The sequence below is a fragment of the Hippopotamus amphibius genome, chromosome 3, assembly GCF_030028045.1.
Source record: "Hippopotamus amphibius kiboko isolate mHipAmp2 chromosome 3, mHipAmp2.hap2, whole genome shotgun sequence".
In the NCBI taxonomy this organism is placed as follows: Eukaryota; Metazoa; Chordata; class Mammalia; order Artiodactyla; family Hippopotamidae; genus Hippopotamus; species Hippopotamus amphibius.
Window position 1 is genome coordinate 61747951 of NC_080188.1, and position 18467 is coordinate 61766417.

The 18467-nt window shown below is 33.5% G+C and overlaps 1 pseudogene; it reads left to right on the forward strand.

The window, feature by feature from the left end:
* Positions 1-13450: 13450 nt before the first annotated feature.
* Positions 13451-14513, forward strand: LOC130848458 (UBX domain-containing protein 7-like; annotated as a pseudogene).
* The last annotated feature ends 3954 nt before the right edge of the window (positions 14514-18467 follow it).

The following is an 18467-nucleotide window of genomic DNA, read 5'->3' on the forward strand; positions in this document are numbered from 1 at the left end:
GTTGCTTGTAGTAGTCTCTCATGATCTTTTGTATTTCTGCATGTCGGTTGCTTTTCTTCTTTTGCATTTCTAATTCTGTTGATTTGCGTCTCCTCCCTTTTTTTCCTGATGAGTCTGGCTAATGGTTGCCAGGACATGGAAGCAACTTTAATGCCTATCAACAGATGAATGGATAAAGAAGATGTGGTACATATATACAATGGAATATTACTCAGCCATAAAAAGGAATGAAATTGAGTTATTTGTAGTGAGGTGGATGGACCTAGAGTCTGTCATACAGAGCAAAGTAAGCCAGAAAGAGAAAAGCAAATACCGCATGCTAACTCATATATATGGAATCTAAAAAAATGGTACTGATGAACCCAGTGACAGGGCAAGAATAAAGATGCAGATGTAGAGAACAGACTTGAGGATATGGGTGGGGGTGAAGGGGAAGCTGGGTTGAAGTGAGAGAGTAGCACAGACATATATATATACTACCAACTGTAAAATAGATAGTCAGTGGGAAGTTGTTGTATAACAAAGGGAGTCCAACTCGAGGATGGAAGATGCCTTAGAGGACTGGGGCGGGGAGGGTGGGGGGGACTCGAGGGGGGGAATCAAGGAAGGGAGGGAATACGGGGATATGTGTATAAAAACAGACGATTGAACTTGGTGTACCCCCCAAAAAATAAAAAAAATAAAAATAAAAAAAAAAGACATATATACCAAATGTAAAATAGATAGCTAGTGGGAAGCTGCTGCATAACACAGGGAGATCAACTCAATGATTGGTGATGATTTAGAGGGGTGGGACAGGAAGGGTAGGGAAGAGTCTCCGGTGGGAGGGGATATGGGGATATGTGTATAAATACAGGTGATTCACTTTGTTGTACAGCAAAAACTGGTACAACAGTGTAAAGCAATTATATTCCAATAAAGAGCTTAAAAAATTTAAAAATTTTAAAAAGTAAAGAAGTTAGATCTTGAGTAAGCAACCTAACCTTACCTCTCATAGAACTAGAAAAAGAACAAACTAAGCCCAAAGTTAGCAGAAAGAAGAAAATAGTAACAATTAGAGTAGAAATAAATCAATTAGAGAATATAAAAACAATAGAAAAAAATCAACAAAACCAAGAGTTGGTTTTTTGGAAAGATAAACAGAATCAACAAACCCTTAACTAGACTAACAAAAATGGAAAAAGACACAAATAAATAAAGACAGAAATCAAAAAGGAGATATTATAAGGGAGGCCTCAGAAATTTTTAAAAAAATCATAAGGAAATATGATAAATAACGATACAGTAACAAATTTTAAAATCTAGCAGAAACAGATCAATTCCTAGAAACACACAACCTACCAAAGCTGAATAAAGAAGAAGTAGAAAGCCTGAACAGACAATCATCAAATAAGGAGATTGAATCAGTAATCAAAAGCCTCTCAACGAGGAAAAGCCCAGGACTAGATGGCTTCACCAGTGACTTCTACCAAGCATTCAAAGAATAATTAATATCAATTCTTTTCAAACACTTTCAAAAATTAGAAGAGAAAACAATTCCAAACTCACTTTATGAGGCTAGCATCACCCCCATACCAAAGCCAGACAAAGACATCACAAGTGAATAAAATTACACATCAATATCGTTGATGAGCAGAAATGCAAAAATCCTCAATAAGATATTAGAAAGTTGAATTCAACAGCATATTAAAAGGATTATGTGATTTTTAAGGTAAGTCTTTAATTTTCTATGAACGAATTTACCTGCAATCACTGTTTCTCTCAAAATATTAAGATTTAAGTATTTTCTCCTTTTCATACTCTAACTTAAATACGCACATACAAACATACAAAAATAGCAGAAATTTCTTTTTAATCACATTTTAAGCTTTGGTTTGGGAGTTAGCATTAAGAAAAATTATCTAAAACTTGGAAATTGGCATAAGCGATTTCATCACATGATTTCAATATCATGCTGGCACATTATTTAACAGGATCACAGAAAGGATATTTAATTTCCAGGGGAATGTACTTTTTTTTCACCTTGATAGTTATTATGAGTTTAAGACCTCAGATTCTTTGTAGTTACATGCTAACTTGTTGACCTTGTCTGGCAGAGTTTTTTTTTGGGGGGGGTAAATATCACCCTCCCCCCCCCGAAAAGGTTTTGTTGCTCTGCAGGATATTAACTCTCTTATTAAACTTATTTCAACTCTGTTAATACATAATCATTGTTCTAATTCTAATTTGGACAGCTTTTCCATCTTTCTGGTTTTCTCATTTATGTGTTGAATAAAATCTCTGAGATGTGATCATTCTATATTTGTATGAGTCATGTTTTAAAACTTTTAACAATTATGCTTTGCAATTGGAGGGGAAAATAAGAAAATCACTAATAATGACTTTCATCTTTGCCATATGACTTAAATCTTTCAGAATCACTATACTTAGTGATGTATTGAGGTATATAGTAAATGAGTTATGATCCAAAAAGCTACTTAATGTAGTCAAGAAGTTGTTGCTGTGCCCAGGTATAAAAATAATATTTATAATGTTTGTGTGAAAGAGGTTGAATCCTATTTTGATTCTAGTTGATGTCAAGGGGTTCCAATTATAACTTAGAATTTATTTTTTAATTAGGAAACTGAGAAAGAATGTGAATAACCATATTTTAACTGGAAATTAGTCTCCAAGATATTAACCTGCCCTACTGAGACAGAAGTTAAAGGTAGAAAAAAAATAAGCTGCCAAAGGGAAAATCTAAAATACTTGTCATTTCTTCAGTGAAATGGGTTTTTCTGAGTAAAATATTTTAAGGGTATTTTCAAAATAAGAAATGATTATTTCATTGTATATTTCTGTTAAATTTCTCACATGAAGTTTTTCTCCTGATACAGTTCAGTGCACTAAAGAAATAAATTACATCTTAATTTCTAAGCCTTTAATAATACAAAACAATTTGGTCTTATTTTACTTATCTATGCCTTTAATTTCAAACATTATTTGTGAGAAAATGGAGACAGATAAAAATGTTTCAATTATTTCCTCAGGTGTTCAATTTTCTACTTCCTATTAGACAAAACTTTGAAACAAACTTTTTCTTTCAGAAGTGTCAAAATAGGCTATGAAAAGTTATGTGATCTTTAACTCCCAGAATCTGCATTTTTATACTTAACATTTCATGGTGTTTAAAAGAAAATTACTTTATAACCTTAAAAGAGAGAGAGTATACAATCTGAAACTTCACCTAAAAAAAAAATCTCATAATCATTTTATTTGTATATGTTTGTCTTAAGACTTTCAAGATTCAATTATTTGACATCCTCCTCCTAAAGGCAATCAGTTCAAATAGGAAAGAAAAATAACACAAAGTCATCTTGGAATACTTATTGTTTGCTCTGTTCTGGGTTATGAAACTAGAAGAACAAGTTTTGTTGAGATCTCAAAATTCACAGTCATACAGCAAAAGTAGTAAAGCATCTGCATAGCTATGCTGAAAGTATATCCATTTTGCTCCTTCAACAATTTGTACAATACAGCTAAAAGTTAAGGAAGAATAGTAAGAAATAATTATAAATGAAAATCATAGCCATTAATAAATTTATTAAAATAAATATTTTGTCTTAAATCAAGTATGTAAAATCATTGAAAGAAGCCAAAATTCCAATAACTTAAAAAAATGAAACTGAGACACAATTTTTGATAAATACTAACAAGTATTAAGAAGGTACCCTAAAGACTGTCTTGAAAAGTAATTTGCATTTGCAGTAAAGTATGTGTAATTGAATAGTTTATTTTTTACCCAGTTTCCTGAGTAAACCTTTACCTATAAGATTTAGATAAACTAGAGTGAATGTCAGAGTAGACTTTCAATGGAATTCACAAGAGAAAAGTCATGCCTCTGGTCTTAAATCAATTATGGCCATATAATTTGCTTGAAATTAGAATAATTTTATATTCAGAGAGAAAGAAATTGTTCCAAACTTATGTTTTACATCCAGTTTATATCCATGTCTTACGTAATTTTTTTCTATTTGACTGGTTCTATTGACAACCCCAGTCCCAAGGTTATTAATCTCAATAGTGTCAAGAATTTTTGTTTGTTATGCTTTCTTTTTTCACAGTATAATCTTATTTGTCTCCTTATATCAGCAATAAATTCTTGACTTCTACTTTGCAGCAGTGAATTAAAATTTAGTGCACCCTCTTTCAAATTACTCTCTGCATACTGCCCTTCCATTCTATCTTGATTTCCATAACTGTCTCCTCTCCTCATAATTTCTTAACTATGCCTCACCTGATTTGGCCCCAAACCTATTACATTTTTTAACTTGCTGTTGAATCAAAAAGTAACGTCAAAATTAGTGTCTAGCTACACAAAATTTTTAACAGACACTGCAATCTTTTGACTTCTTTTTTAACTTGGCATGTCATTCTAGAATCTGAGAACATTGTTTTCATGTGTCTTAGTCTGTGGCATACTACTGAATATATTGCCAATTATATTTGCCTGGCAAAATTGAAAACTATAATTTAAATTGAAATTGTGATAATTAAGTACAATTTTTGCACAATAACCCACAAACTATTAAGCTAATTAGCATCATCATTAGATCACAAACCCAATCTTCTGATTCAAACCCAAAACTGTCCCCCATATGCCACACTATCTACTTATATACCCCACACATTGATTTCCTTAGCAACTTACAACTCAAAGTGTGACCTTGAGCCAGGCAGCTTCATTCTCATAATCTTATGTTTTTTGGAAATGTTGAATCTCAGGTCACAGTTTAGAACAACTGAAGTGTAAGTCATATTTTAATAAGATTGTCAGATGTCAGATGATTTGTAAGTGAAATAAAGTTTGAAAAGCACTATCAATACATTTCACACATAACTTAGAGTGAAACTTACCTTTCTTACTTAAATTTCAGATCTAGTACACTGTTCTTTTTTTGGGTGGGGGATACAAATAAATGGCCTTCCTCTTCAGTGAAAAAAACAACAACTCTGTCATATGTCCTTTATCCAAGCTCTTTTGAAACTTATTCATATATTCTCAAATAATTATTGAGACTCTACTATGAGCCAGGCATTATTCTTGGTTCTGGGGATTCCATAGTGATAACAAGATAAAAACTTGCCCTCATAGAAATTATACTATAGATGAGGTAGGCAAACAATAAACAAAATTAATAACTAAAATACACAGTATGTTAAATGTAAAAAGGAAACTACTGAAGCCCACGTGCCTAGAGCCCATGCTCCTCAACAAGAGAAGCCACAACAATGAAGAGCCCACACACCACAATGAAGAGTAGCCCCTGCTCACCGCATCTAGACAAAGCCCATGTGCAGCAATGAAGACCCAACACAGCAATATAAATAAATAAGTTAAAAAGAGCTAAGAATAGCAAAGCAGCAAATAAAAGTGGGAACTGTCAAAGTGAAGTTAGGGTTACAAATTTAGAGAAGGTTGTCAGCAATTTTGAACTAAATATATTCTTTGAAAGTATATTTCTTTTTTATGTCCTCAACTCTTATCTCTGTGTGGAAAGCACACAAGTCTAATCTGCAGCCTTAATTTCTCATTGGTGTACTGGTTTCAAATACGTGACAGTCTTTGCAGAGATTCTCTAACAGTTTAATAACAGATTTTTTTAAGCTCTTTATTGGAATATAATTGCTTTATACTCTTGTACCAGCTTATGAGTTACACCAAAGTCAATCAGCTCTATTTATAGACATATCCCCACATCCCCTCCCTACCACCCTCCCTGTCCCGGCCCTCCAAGGCATCAACCATCATTGAATTGATCTCCCTTTGCTATATAGCAACTTCCCACTAGCTATCTATTTTACAGTTGGCAGTATATATATGTGTATGCTACTCTCTCACTTCATCCCAGCTTCCCTCTTGCCCCCTGCCCCCCCAACGCCATGACCTCCAGTCCATTCTCTGCATCTGCATCTTTATTCTTGTCCTGTCACTGGGTTCATCAGTATCTTTTTTTTAGTACAATTCTGAGGCACAACAAACTTACTTTTCCATAGGGTGCCCAGCAGAAATGAGCCCCAATAACCCACTCATTAACACATCCTATATTGGCTTTTTCTTTTTGGCAGTATAATTTCCCCTACTCCCTCATTTTTATTTCTTTGAATTACATACTAAATGCATACCTGCAATCCAAGATTTTATCTCATGTCTGCTTTTGGGGGAACCCCAAACTAAGACAATAAGGAAACTAGCCATTTGTTTCTAAATATCAGGAAGCTTTTAAAATAACATTTGCTATATTGGTCTTAGTTCTAGAAATTGTTTACAACTTTCCAGAAATATAGTTGGAAAACTGCAATTGTTCAATCCTCCAATGATTTCAGAATGCTAATAATAAAATCACCTCCTATAGGGAAGAAAACATTTAACCTCATAATTTTATTATAGTTGGAAACTGATTCATTCTTAATGTAATAGTTATTTTGGTAGTTGTGAAGAGACTTGGCACAGAAAAAAAATCTTAAACCATTTGAATCTATTCTCTTCTGGTCAAAAAAAGTTAAATAGATTCAAAAAGCATGTCGACTTGGTACTTTAAAAAAAACTTTACTAAGTATGTGGAAATGCATTTATGAAATTAGGTATAGATTATAAAATGCATAATTTAGTAAAATAAATTATTTCAGTAAGTTAATTAGTCAATTTTTCATATGCTAGCTACAAGGTAGGTGACTCAAAGTCTTAAGTGAAGAAGAAAAGAGCAATATATTTCTCCCTTTTTTCTTTTGCAATGTAAAGTATAAAGATTGAGAAATAGGATATTAGAATATGGGACACTACATAGGAAGCTTTAGTAAGGAGTGGTACAGCTAATAAAGAAAAGAACTTTTCTCCACTGCCTCTTCATAAAGCCATGATGATGTTTATGTGCTTATCTATGGTTTACCATATGTTTGCTTTAGCAAACAGCCAGTTTTGTTTTGTTTGATTTGATTTGGTTTGGTTTTGAAAGGAAAGGAGAATTGAAGTTTGAATGACTCCCCACATTTTAGACCTGACTAACATTTACATTGCAAGTTCAAAACTCTACATTTCATTAAATAAAATAAATAACAGTTAAAAGTTGGAACATGATGAAACTTTTTTCCATGTTATACTTTTGTGTCTCATAATCACATGCAAAATACCTTTGATTAAAAATATCATTTTCATAATAAGTTAATTTTTACTGTAAAGTTGTATGGAAGTACATGCTTTGAAACCCAATTGGCCAGACATGAAGGAGAAACCCACTTACAGTTTATTGTATCCAGTAGGACACCATTACCAAAGGACAAACTATAGATATGAACCCCTAGGAGAAATTAACTACACTAGAGGCATGCCTTAAAATTTCAATTTTATTTCAGAGAAAGCAAATATAAACATTTCCAGTACAAAGATTCAACGTTTAAATATTCTACTGACTTTTTTATGTAATAAGATCAGAAATTATAGTGCCTAATTTTAAATAAACATATATAATAAAAATGATTCTTCTATTGTTTCTCATTCTTTTAATATATATATCCATATGGTGGGACTAAGCAAAATGTTAATGTAAATGCTTTATTTTTTCCTTCTTAAAAACAACAGTGCCTTTACATTCCTATGGTAATGATGCAGTCTTAAAGTAGATTCTTTTGAAGGCACAGTTTTCAAGAAATTCTATTCATGCCACATTCTTAAGAATCAGCAACTATGTGAAATGAATATTCAAAGACTGTACAAATCTCTGACCACTACTTCTGCAAGGCTAGTTGAGTGCCCTGTTAAAGAAGGCAGAGTTCCCAATGCCAGAGCATAAATTCAAGCCATCTAAGAAATTTTACACAGATGAGGCCCACTCACTTCAGGGATATCTAGGCAAAATAAGATTCAAGGCAGCAAAACATTAAAATAATTACATTTCAATAGCATCTCTCTCATGGTTGAGTAGTTCTTTTAAACTGAAATATTCTAGACATTTTGAGTTAGAGAAAATCATAGCTTAAGACAATATTTTACTGAGGCTTAGGAAGATATTTTTGATTCCATATTATATGTTATAAAGAAAAATACTAGATAAATAAAAAGAAAGACTAGTCTGAATCTCATCGATCTTACAAATCAGAAATTTGCACATTCTGTATTAAAATAACATTTCAAGTCGCACAGCAACAATACATTTCTTTGCCAAGCCTTTTAAAAAATAAAGGAAAGCTTAAGGAATTTACAAAATTCCCTGATGGAAATACAATGGAAATATGAAAGCCACTAAAAAAGGAACTCGTATAATATATTTAAATAAATAAAAGTATTTGATAATGTATTTTCATAGATGGGCCTTTAACTACTTCTGTAAATGAACTGCCAAATTCATCTTGAGTTTATCAAACTATTTCTATATTTAAAGGAATTGTTTTCTTTTTTTCATTTTCACAGGTAGGCTATCTACTATTCTGATGGTGAGAGATTGCCAGAAAAATGTACAGCATGGGAATCAAGTGATGGATTTATTTTATCAAAATACTTTATTAAAAATATTAAACCAAATATAGCCATGGCCATATTTCTACCCTACCAAAAAAAAGGGAATAATATATATCATAAAGTAATAATATGCATTTATTGCCTAATAGATAATTGCATGACAGGGTTTTATATCCTGATTAGTGGAAGCACAGAAAGCCAAATGAATCAATTTGGGAGAGTCTTCTTTTATAGCTGCCCATCCTATACATATTGTTATAGGGATTTTTGGATTTTCACCCCAGCTATTTAGATTTGACTTTACAAAGCTAGAAAGCATTAGATTGTTATTTTTGGAAAGCCTATGCCTTCAATCCCAGTAAACTGTCACCAAATCTATTCCTATCAAATATTACAGAACACCATTTCAAATTCAACCCTTAGGCAACCAATCAGAATTCAATCCTTTCTATTTTTAAAAGAAAGATGTATCAAAATTAATTATAATTTTTTTAAAAGTTATTTAAGGGTTCACATTAATATTTTTCACTTTGGATTTTAAGGTATTACAATCCTCTAAAGAATCATTTTTCTGCAGTGAAATCCTAATTCTGAGTATTAGGAGACATATGCACTAGAACGGAAGCTCCATGAGGGCAAGGATCTCCCTATTCACATCTACGATGCCCAGTATGTGGCTTGGCACACAATAAAAACCAATGCATAAGAAAAAAATTACTCATCATTTAGTTCTTTAAAAAAGTATGGTGTTGAAAACAAAAAGACAACTCACAGATTGGGAGAAAATATTTGCAAGTGATGTGACTGACAAGGGATTAGTCCCCCAAATTTACAAACAGCCCATGAGGCTTAATATTATCAAAACAAACAGCCCAATTAAAAAATGGGCAGAAAAACTAAATAGACATTTCTCCAAAAAAGACATACAGATAGCCAAGAGACACGTGAAAAGATGTTCGACATCGCTAATAATTAAAGAAATGCAAATCAAAACTACAATGAGATATTACACCACATCAATCAAAATAGCTATCATCAAAAAATCTACAAACAATAAATGCTGGAAAGGGAGTGGAGAGAAGGGAACCCTCCTACACTAATGGTAGGAATGTAAGTTTGTACAGCCACAATGGAGAACAGTATGGAAGTTCCTTAAAAATTAAAAATAGAGCTACCATATGACCTTGCAATCCCACCCCTGGACATATATATCCAGAATAAAACATGGTCTGAAAGGATACATGCGCCCCAGTGTTCATTGCAGCACTGTTTACAATAGCCAAGACATGAAAGCAACCTAAATGCCCAATGACAGATGAATGGATAAAGAAAATGTGGTACATATATATAATGGACTATTACTCAGCCATTAAAAAGAATAAAATAATGCCATTTGCAGCAACATGGGTGAACCTAGAGATTATCATACTGAGTGAAGCTGTCAGACACAGAAAGAGAAATATCGTATGATATCACTTTTATGTGGAATCTAAGAAGAAATGATACAAAAGAACTTATTTACAAAATATAAACAGACTCATAGACTTAGAGAATGAACTTATTGTTACTGGGGGGAAGGTTGAGGGAAGCGATAGTTAGGGAGTTTGGGATTGACATGTACACACTGCTATATTTTAAATGAATAACCAACAAGGACCTACTGTATAGCACAGGGAACTCTGCTCAATGATATGTGGCAGCCTGGATGGGAGGGGAGTTTGGGGGAGAATGGATACATGTATATGTACGGCTGAGTCCCTTTGCTGTACACATGAAACTATCACAACATTGTTAATCGGCTATAGTCCAATATAAATTTAAAAGTTAAAAAAAAACTATGGTGTGGAGGATGGGAGTAAGCTAACTGAGATATTATAATGTCATTTCTAAGGAAAAAAAGATAAGGAAAAAAGATATTACAATGACATTTCTCAAAAAGGAAAATTTAAATTTTATCTGCTTGTCAGATGTCTCATTCATATTCTGCAAAGCAATCCCTACAATCTACATTGCTCACACTTTTCTCTAATCGAGGATTCCTTCCAGCTTTTATAACCTCAGAGCCAAATGTCGTGTACTATTGAATTCTGAATTTAGGTAGGCATAGTAAAATTGTCTTTAAATTATGACGTGGAGTTCAGTATTTTACAGGTAGCATATACTTTCCTTTTGTGGTACACTTGGTCTCAGAAGAAAAAAAAATAACATTTTATGTACCTTACAGATCAATTCTTTTTATTTATTGATGGAAGCCATTATTTTACAACTTTTTCTCAAAGTCAAAAACACTGAATTTCATAGAAATGGTCTATAGCTTATTGGGGACCATTCTTTCATCCAACTGTAGATAAAGATCATTAATCAGTATATTAATTTTCCAGTGGATCTTCTTCAGAAAATCCATGTAAACAATCATTTTTCTTAAATTGTTATCAGAGTTTAAATTTTATTATTGCATATTTTGCATATAAATTATTTTCACAGAGGAAAAAGGTTTTCTTATTATTTTCCTGAATGTCTTAACTATATAGTTATCAAATTCATCACATTTCTGTTCAACACAGTAAAATAGAGGAAAATCATCAATGATTAATATAATCAGTAGATGCAGTAAAGCAGTTGATAACAGTCAATATTCATTTATAAAAAATTTTTAGAAAAGTAAGAATAGAGGCAATTTGATAAAGAATATTTGTAAAATCCCAAAACGAATATCATCTCTATGGTGAATTGTGAATTATAGAAAGATTATACATGATACAAGCATGTCCACTATCAGAATGTCAAATGAACATTATCTTAGCAGTCTTTCCCAATGTAACAAGAGTAATAAAAATGAATAAATTAATTGTAGTTTATTTACACAATTCAGCAATGAAGATGAATGAATTACTGCTACATATGATATAAACGAATCTTGCACAGAAAATGTAAAGAACACGAAGCTAGTCACAAAAGAAAACTCTTTCTATTATATAAACTTCAAAGACAGGTAAAACTAGTATAAGCTGTAAGAAGTCAAAGAAGTGGTGCCATTGAAGGGGCCACTGTCCCTTACAAGAGGCATCAAGAAGCTTGTGAGGCTCTAGTAATAGTCTAGTCTTTTAACTGGGTGCCATTTACACAAATGTGCTCACTTTATTAAAACTTATCTGTCTTATTTGTTTAGTTATCATTTGTATATTGTTTTGCATGTATAATTCAATGTGTATTTTAAAAAGGGATTTGCTACTTGCTGCTATATAAAAAGTAATTTTGTAAAGTAAAATAGTAATACTATATAATATATAGACTATTTTATAATATATTAATACTTTATATAGTAACAGAATAATAGCATATTATATTATTATATGTTATAGTAATGCTATATAGTAATGTGGTAAATTATATAATACATTAAAATATAATAACTATAGCTAATACACATCATGCTTAATGTCTGCCCAGTTCTAGTGCTTGCTATGTTCACATATTAAATCCCTAAAAAAACATCCTGGATTTCTGAGTTCTAGTTCCACATATATGAAGTTCGGAAGTTGCCACTTCGTTCTAAAAACAAGTAAAATGCTGAACACACTGGAAAAAAAAAAACCTCCTTTTAGATCCATAAGAGAGTAGAAGACACAGGGAAAACTGCAGCCCCAAGACTGGAGAGACAGACAGGCAAATACCTGAAAGTGTGTCTTACCAGAAGAGATTTAAAGCGGAAACCACCATGGGAAACAGTGTCGGGTAGGAAAACCTGAACTGTAATTGATGAATTACTGGGTGCTTAGTGCAGGAAAGTCTGAGAATTAAAAACTCCAGGGAGACCTATTTATAGTGGACCTCCACAATATTGTAAGACTTACCCCCAGGAGCTTAATCACGTTTCCTCAATAACTATCAGAAAAAAAATACCTTTTGTTTCTGGCAAGGGGCTGGGAGGGATGGCCAAATAATTTTGAAATATACCACAGTATTCTGTTCTTAAGAAGACCTTCTTTCAGGGAAAACTAGTTAACCAAAGCCTAACCTGCTCAGGTATTATCAGAGCCTAACTGCTGTGTGAGAAAGAAAACACCCAGTCCAGCCCACTGAAGCCATTCTGTCCCACCTAAGGAGGAAAAAATCCTCTGAGAAATTCTTATGAAGTCCACATTTCAGGGGCATAGGTTCACTAAAAGACTGAGACCTAATCCATAGGATTATGAAATGCTTTCCCTCACATCTTAGCACCATGTTACTAAGACCTATTTGTATCAGTTCCTTTTACCGAGTATATTATCAGCTATTAAGAAAAAATTACATGGTATACCAAAGACAAAAAAAAAAAAAAGAATTTAAAGAGCATCAGAACTAGACATGGAAGTGATGTTTGAATTATCAGACCAGGAATGTAAAACAACTATCATTAACATGCTAAAGGCTCTAATGGATAAAGAAGACAGCATGCAAGAACAGATAGGCAATGTAAACAGAGATATAAATCTTAAAAGAGAACCAAAAGATTGTTCAGCGGCAGCAGTGTTGGAGGTAAGATGGGGGGACTCAGTGGCAGCTTTGGCACTGAAGGGGTTAATTCAGCAGTTCACTGCCAACACCAGTGCAAGTGAAAGTGTAGGGAAACTTATGCTTGAAGGCTACAACAATAATCTGGAGATGGTAGTCACTATCTGGAGACGGTGGAGAAATTATTGAGGAGCCCAGTACCAATTCAGCAACTGTCTCCACTGTCAGATCACATACAGAAGAGGAAGTCCGTGACCCAGTCTCTCAAAAGTAAGAAATATAGGTGGAACCAGAACCTTTGTTTTGTGCTCCTAAAAGACGACGGCCTGCACCTTCAATATTTGATGGTTTCTAGGATTTTCAAACTGAAACTATTCAGCAAGAACAGGAATTGAGAAATGGAGGAGCAATAGGTAAGAAATGAACTACCTTGCAGATCTATTCTGGCCACGCATTGATTTAATGCATAAAGGCAGCTTAGAACAGCCAAAGAGTGTGGCCAGATGTAGAATAAGTGCCTGATGATAAACATTCAAAACATACAAGACTTTGCCTCAACCGTGAGGTATGGAGCAATGAAGCTGTGAAGAATATTATTTGGGACTGTTTCATTTTCTGGCAGGTTTATCACAACAGTGAGGAAAGTCAGAGATACACACAGTTTTATAAGCTAGGGGGTTTACCCTATGTTTCCCTCTTGGATCCACAGACAAGTATGAAGTTAGCAGAGTGGCACAAGTTAGATGTATCTTCTTTTTTGGACCAAGTAATGAAATTTCTGGATGAACACAGGCAACTGGATGGACTTTCTAGCAGTCCTCCCCAAAATGTGCCTGTTCAGAGAGCCTTACAGATGCAAGTGAAGATAGCCAGCCAGAAGATGCCATCAGAGCCTCCTGGCAAGAGACACATTTTGATTCAAAACAGGATAGCTGCTCAGATGAAGAATCTGAATCCAAACTTTTTTCTGGCAGTGAGGAGTTCTTATCTGTGGCTCTGATGAAGAGGAGGAGATAGAGAATCTTGCCAAGTCTAGAAAGTCTCCTCACAAAGATTTGGGGCATAGAAAAGAGGAGAACAGAAGGTCACTGACTGAGCCCCCTGCCAAAACTGAGCTAGGAACAGCCACAACCACCAAGGACTGCCATCCATGGATTCAGAAATATTGCAGATGTCACCTGAAAAATCAGATGGAAAGTGGAGAGCATTGATGTAAATGGACCAAAAGCACAGCTGATGCTGTGGTATCCAGATGGAAAAAGAACAAATCAGTCTTCCAGAGCAAGCTAAACTACTAGCTTTGGTGAAGCATGTCCAGTCTAAAGGACATCCAAATGAACATTTTGAACTTCACACCAAATTCCCTCGAAGGAAACTCTCTCATTTGGACTATGATATTACATTACAGGAGGCAGGCCTTTGTCTTCAAGAGACTGTCTGTACAGGAAAGAAATTAACATCATGGCCTGACCTCGCTCAGCCTACCACTTTTTTTCCCTGTTTCTATGAGATACCAAGTCACTGAGTATACATTTTGGTTTATAGGATCATAGAATCAAAGTTGGGCAAGCAAGTCACCTTCCTTCTCTTTTATTTCTTGTTCTCTCCTATAACCAGTCTCACCCCCTCCTCACATTTTTTCCTCTCCTTTCTGATTTTCTTCTTTTTCCTACTTTTCTCTCTCTTTCTTACCTAATCTGGTGACCAAATAGAATTGTTAGGATGAGACCTCCTAGTACTGGCAGCAGGAAGTGTGTGTTCCAATAAGTGGTCTCTTACACAGCAATTTTGGGGAATCAAATGATAATGTTACTCCTTAGATTATTTTGGTAAAGGAATGGCTAGTTTCAGAATAAGAACAGCCTCCCTTTTTTGTAAGCCCCATTTTTAGTAGGGAGAAGAAATTCTCTAACACGTTTTGTTTTGTTGTTCATGAAGGAAATATCACATAACAAAGTGTCCAGGCTTTTGTTTACATGGAAAAAGCATCCTATATAATTATTGCTCATCATATTTAAAAATTTTTTTCAAAGGATTTCCATCTTCCCAGCTATAATTACCTCCATGATATGTGTTATTGACAGAAAGAATGTTAAATTAGGGTGAGTAGCATGGGGTGACTTTCAATATCTTTTAGCCTGAGATAGCCTTCTTCATTATTACTCTGTAAACTATCTTGATCCCGCTAGTCCTGGAATGGACATTTCATGAGCATATTGTGGTGACTGGGATAGGAAGGTGCTTGCTGTTTTTGCCAGTACAGCATATTAGTTCCTCTGGTCCTTCCATTGTTTGGGTCCACAAGTGATTTACAGGAAGGCAGCTGTTCAACAATCATGAGTATAATGGCTTGTAGTTGTAACCACTATGGTTATTGATTGTCCTATGTGCTTTAAGGCATACTTAATTGCATGCCCCCGGGGAAAAAGAAAAATATGAAGCTGATAGTTTCTATCCATGTTCCTTCGGTTAGAAATAATGATTCATTTTTCACCCATGGTTAGAACAGTCTCTAAAAGGTTCTGGTGACTGAATGAGCTTAATGTCTCATGTTGTTTCTTGCAAAAGGTATCAAAACTGAAAACCTCTCTAAGGGGAAGAACTTTAAAATCAATTTTTAAGACAACATTTAATAAGGGAGGTGGGGAAGATTACCAGTAATCTGTAGTTGTGGGTTTTTTCTGCCAACAAAAGCCACTTTCAAATTGTAGTTCGTGAACGTTTTTTTAGTATTATTTAGAAGAGGCCATCTTGAATCTATATAATATGAGTTGACTTATCAGCTTCACATTATGCTCAATTCATATCTTGAGATTTACAGTCCTCTGAAGGGGTAATAATAATTCTGGTGGCAAAATCAGAACTTTAACTTGTCATAAAACCATAATACAGAATGAACCTATTTTGTCATTTAGGGTTTAGAATGATTGATTCTTCTACTTGAGGAACATAAATTGCTATTGCTAAGTGACCTTTAGGTTCCCATCTACCTTAAGTTCACTCTCTTGGCAAGTAGGGGATTAAAAAAAAAAAAAAAAAGATGCTTGTGTGTTGCTAGTACACACTTAGAGAATATGGTTTCTAATGGTTGGACTTTGAGGGACCCTCCCTAAAGAATTAGTTATGTATCTCCTTAAGCAAATCATGGAAAATTCTGTTTATTCTTTGGTGAGTCCTTTTGAATTAATGTTCTTACATTTTTTCTAAACCTGTGTAAGTGGTTATGTATAAGTATATAATTGTATAAATATTTATAATATATTTATATAATTATTAAAAAAACCAAAAATATATTGAAATTACAAAAAATTAAAACAGAAGAGATATACAATTTTGAGAGGCATGAGCCCATGGTGTCCCCATTTGCCTGGCAAAGCAATAAACTTATTATTTTCTACTGCACCCCCCCCCAAATAAAACAGAAATGCAGAATGCTTTTGATGGGCTTATTAGTAGACAGAGTAGGCTTGAGTTAAGCATCTCAAAGCTAAAAGACACAGCAATAGAATCTTCAAAAAACAAAATGCAAAGAGAACAAGGACTGAAAAAAAAAAAAAGAACAAAGTATCCAAAGATTGTGGAACAACTACAAAAAGCATAACCTACATATAATGGGAATATCAGAAATGGAAGAAAGAGAAAAAGGAAAGAGAAGAATATTCGAAACAATAATGACTAAGAATTTCCCTAACTCAATGTCAGACATCAAACCACAGATCCAGCAACCTCAGAGAACACCAAGCAGGATAAATGAAACAAAGAAACAAAAAACAAACAAACAAAAAACCTAATCATATCATTTTCAAACTACAGTATATTAAAGATGAAGAAAAATCCCGAAAGAATCCAGAGGAAAGAAATGCCCTAATTATAAAGGAACAAAGATAAGAATTACATATGACTTCTCAGAAACCATGCAAATAAAAGAGTGGGTTGAAATATTTAAAATGTTGATAAATAAATAACCAATAACCTAGAATCCTTCAAAAGTGAAGGAGAAATAAAGACTCTCTCAGATAAAAATTGAAGAACTTTGTTGCCAATAGATCTACCTTGCAAGAAATGTTCAAAAATTTTTTTCAAAGTGAGGGTAAATAAGATAGGTCAGAAACGCAGACCTACATAGAGAAAGGAAAAGCATCAAAAAAGGATTAAGTGAAGGTAAAATAAAAACATATTTTTTGTATTCTTAATCGATCTAACAGATAATGATTTGTTCAAAATAAAAGTACCAAGTATATATGCTTCTGTGTTTTTGTATTTCAGTGAAATAATGACAACAATGATACAAGGGACAGGAGCAAGTAATTAGGATTGTTTTGTTATTATAAGTTACTCACACTACCCAGGAAGCAGTTTTGAAAGTGGACTTAGATTAGCTGTAAATATATATTGCAAACTTTAAGACGACCATTAATATTTGTTTAAAAGTATATCCAATCTACTAAGAAAGGAGCATGTAAAAGAGCATATAAAATGCTAAATTAAAAATAAAAAAGCCAAAAAAAAGAGTGGAAGACAAAAATAGGAAGAGATCCCAAGTGTAAGAAATCAGCAACAGTAACAAATGTGGTATATATTAATGCAACTACAGCAATATAGAATTGACTTTAAAGTCAATTATCTAAATCACCAATTAAAAGATAGAGACTGTCAGAGCGTATCAAACAAATACCCAACCGTATGCTACCTACTAATAATACACTTTAAATATAAGGACATAGAAATAAAGAGTAAATGGATGGAGAAAATATACCATGCTAACATTAATCAAAAGAAAGCAGAACTAGCTATGTTAATTTTGGACAGGGCAGACTTCAAAGCATGGAAAGTTAACAGAGATAAGGAAGAGCATTACATAATGATAAAGGGGTCAATTGTCCAAGAAGACATAATAATCCTTAATGTGTATATACCTGATGACACAGCATCAAATTATGTGAAGCAAAAACTAGTAGATTTTCAAAGAAAAATGGCTGAATCCACTATCGTACTTTGGAGACTTCAACACTCCTCTCTTCAAAGTAAGCAGATCAAGCAGGCAGAAAATCATTAAAAACATAGTTGAACTCAACAATACCACAAATCAACTGGATATAATCACTCTATAGACTACTTCATTCAACAATAACAGTATAAACATTTTTCTCATGTTTACAAAGACTATTCACCAAGATAAATCACATGTTAAGCCATAAAACAAAACTTAGCAAATTTAAGAGAACAGAAATCAAAGAATGTCTGCTCTCAGACTACAGTGGAATTAAACTAGAACTCAATAACAGGATGAAAACTGGAAAATCCCCAAATATGTGAAGATTAAACAATGCACCTTTAAATAAGAAGTGAACCCAAGAAAAAAATCTAGAAATTTAAAAATATTTTGAACTAAATGAAAATGAAGCTTATCAAAATGTGTGGAAAGCAGTAAAAACAATACCTAGAGGAAAATGTACCACATTGAATGTGTATATTAGAA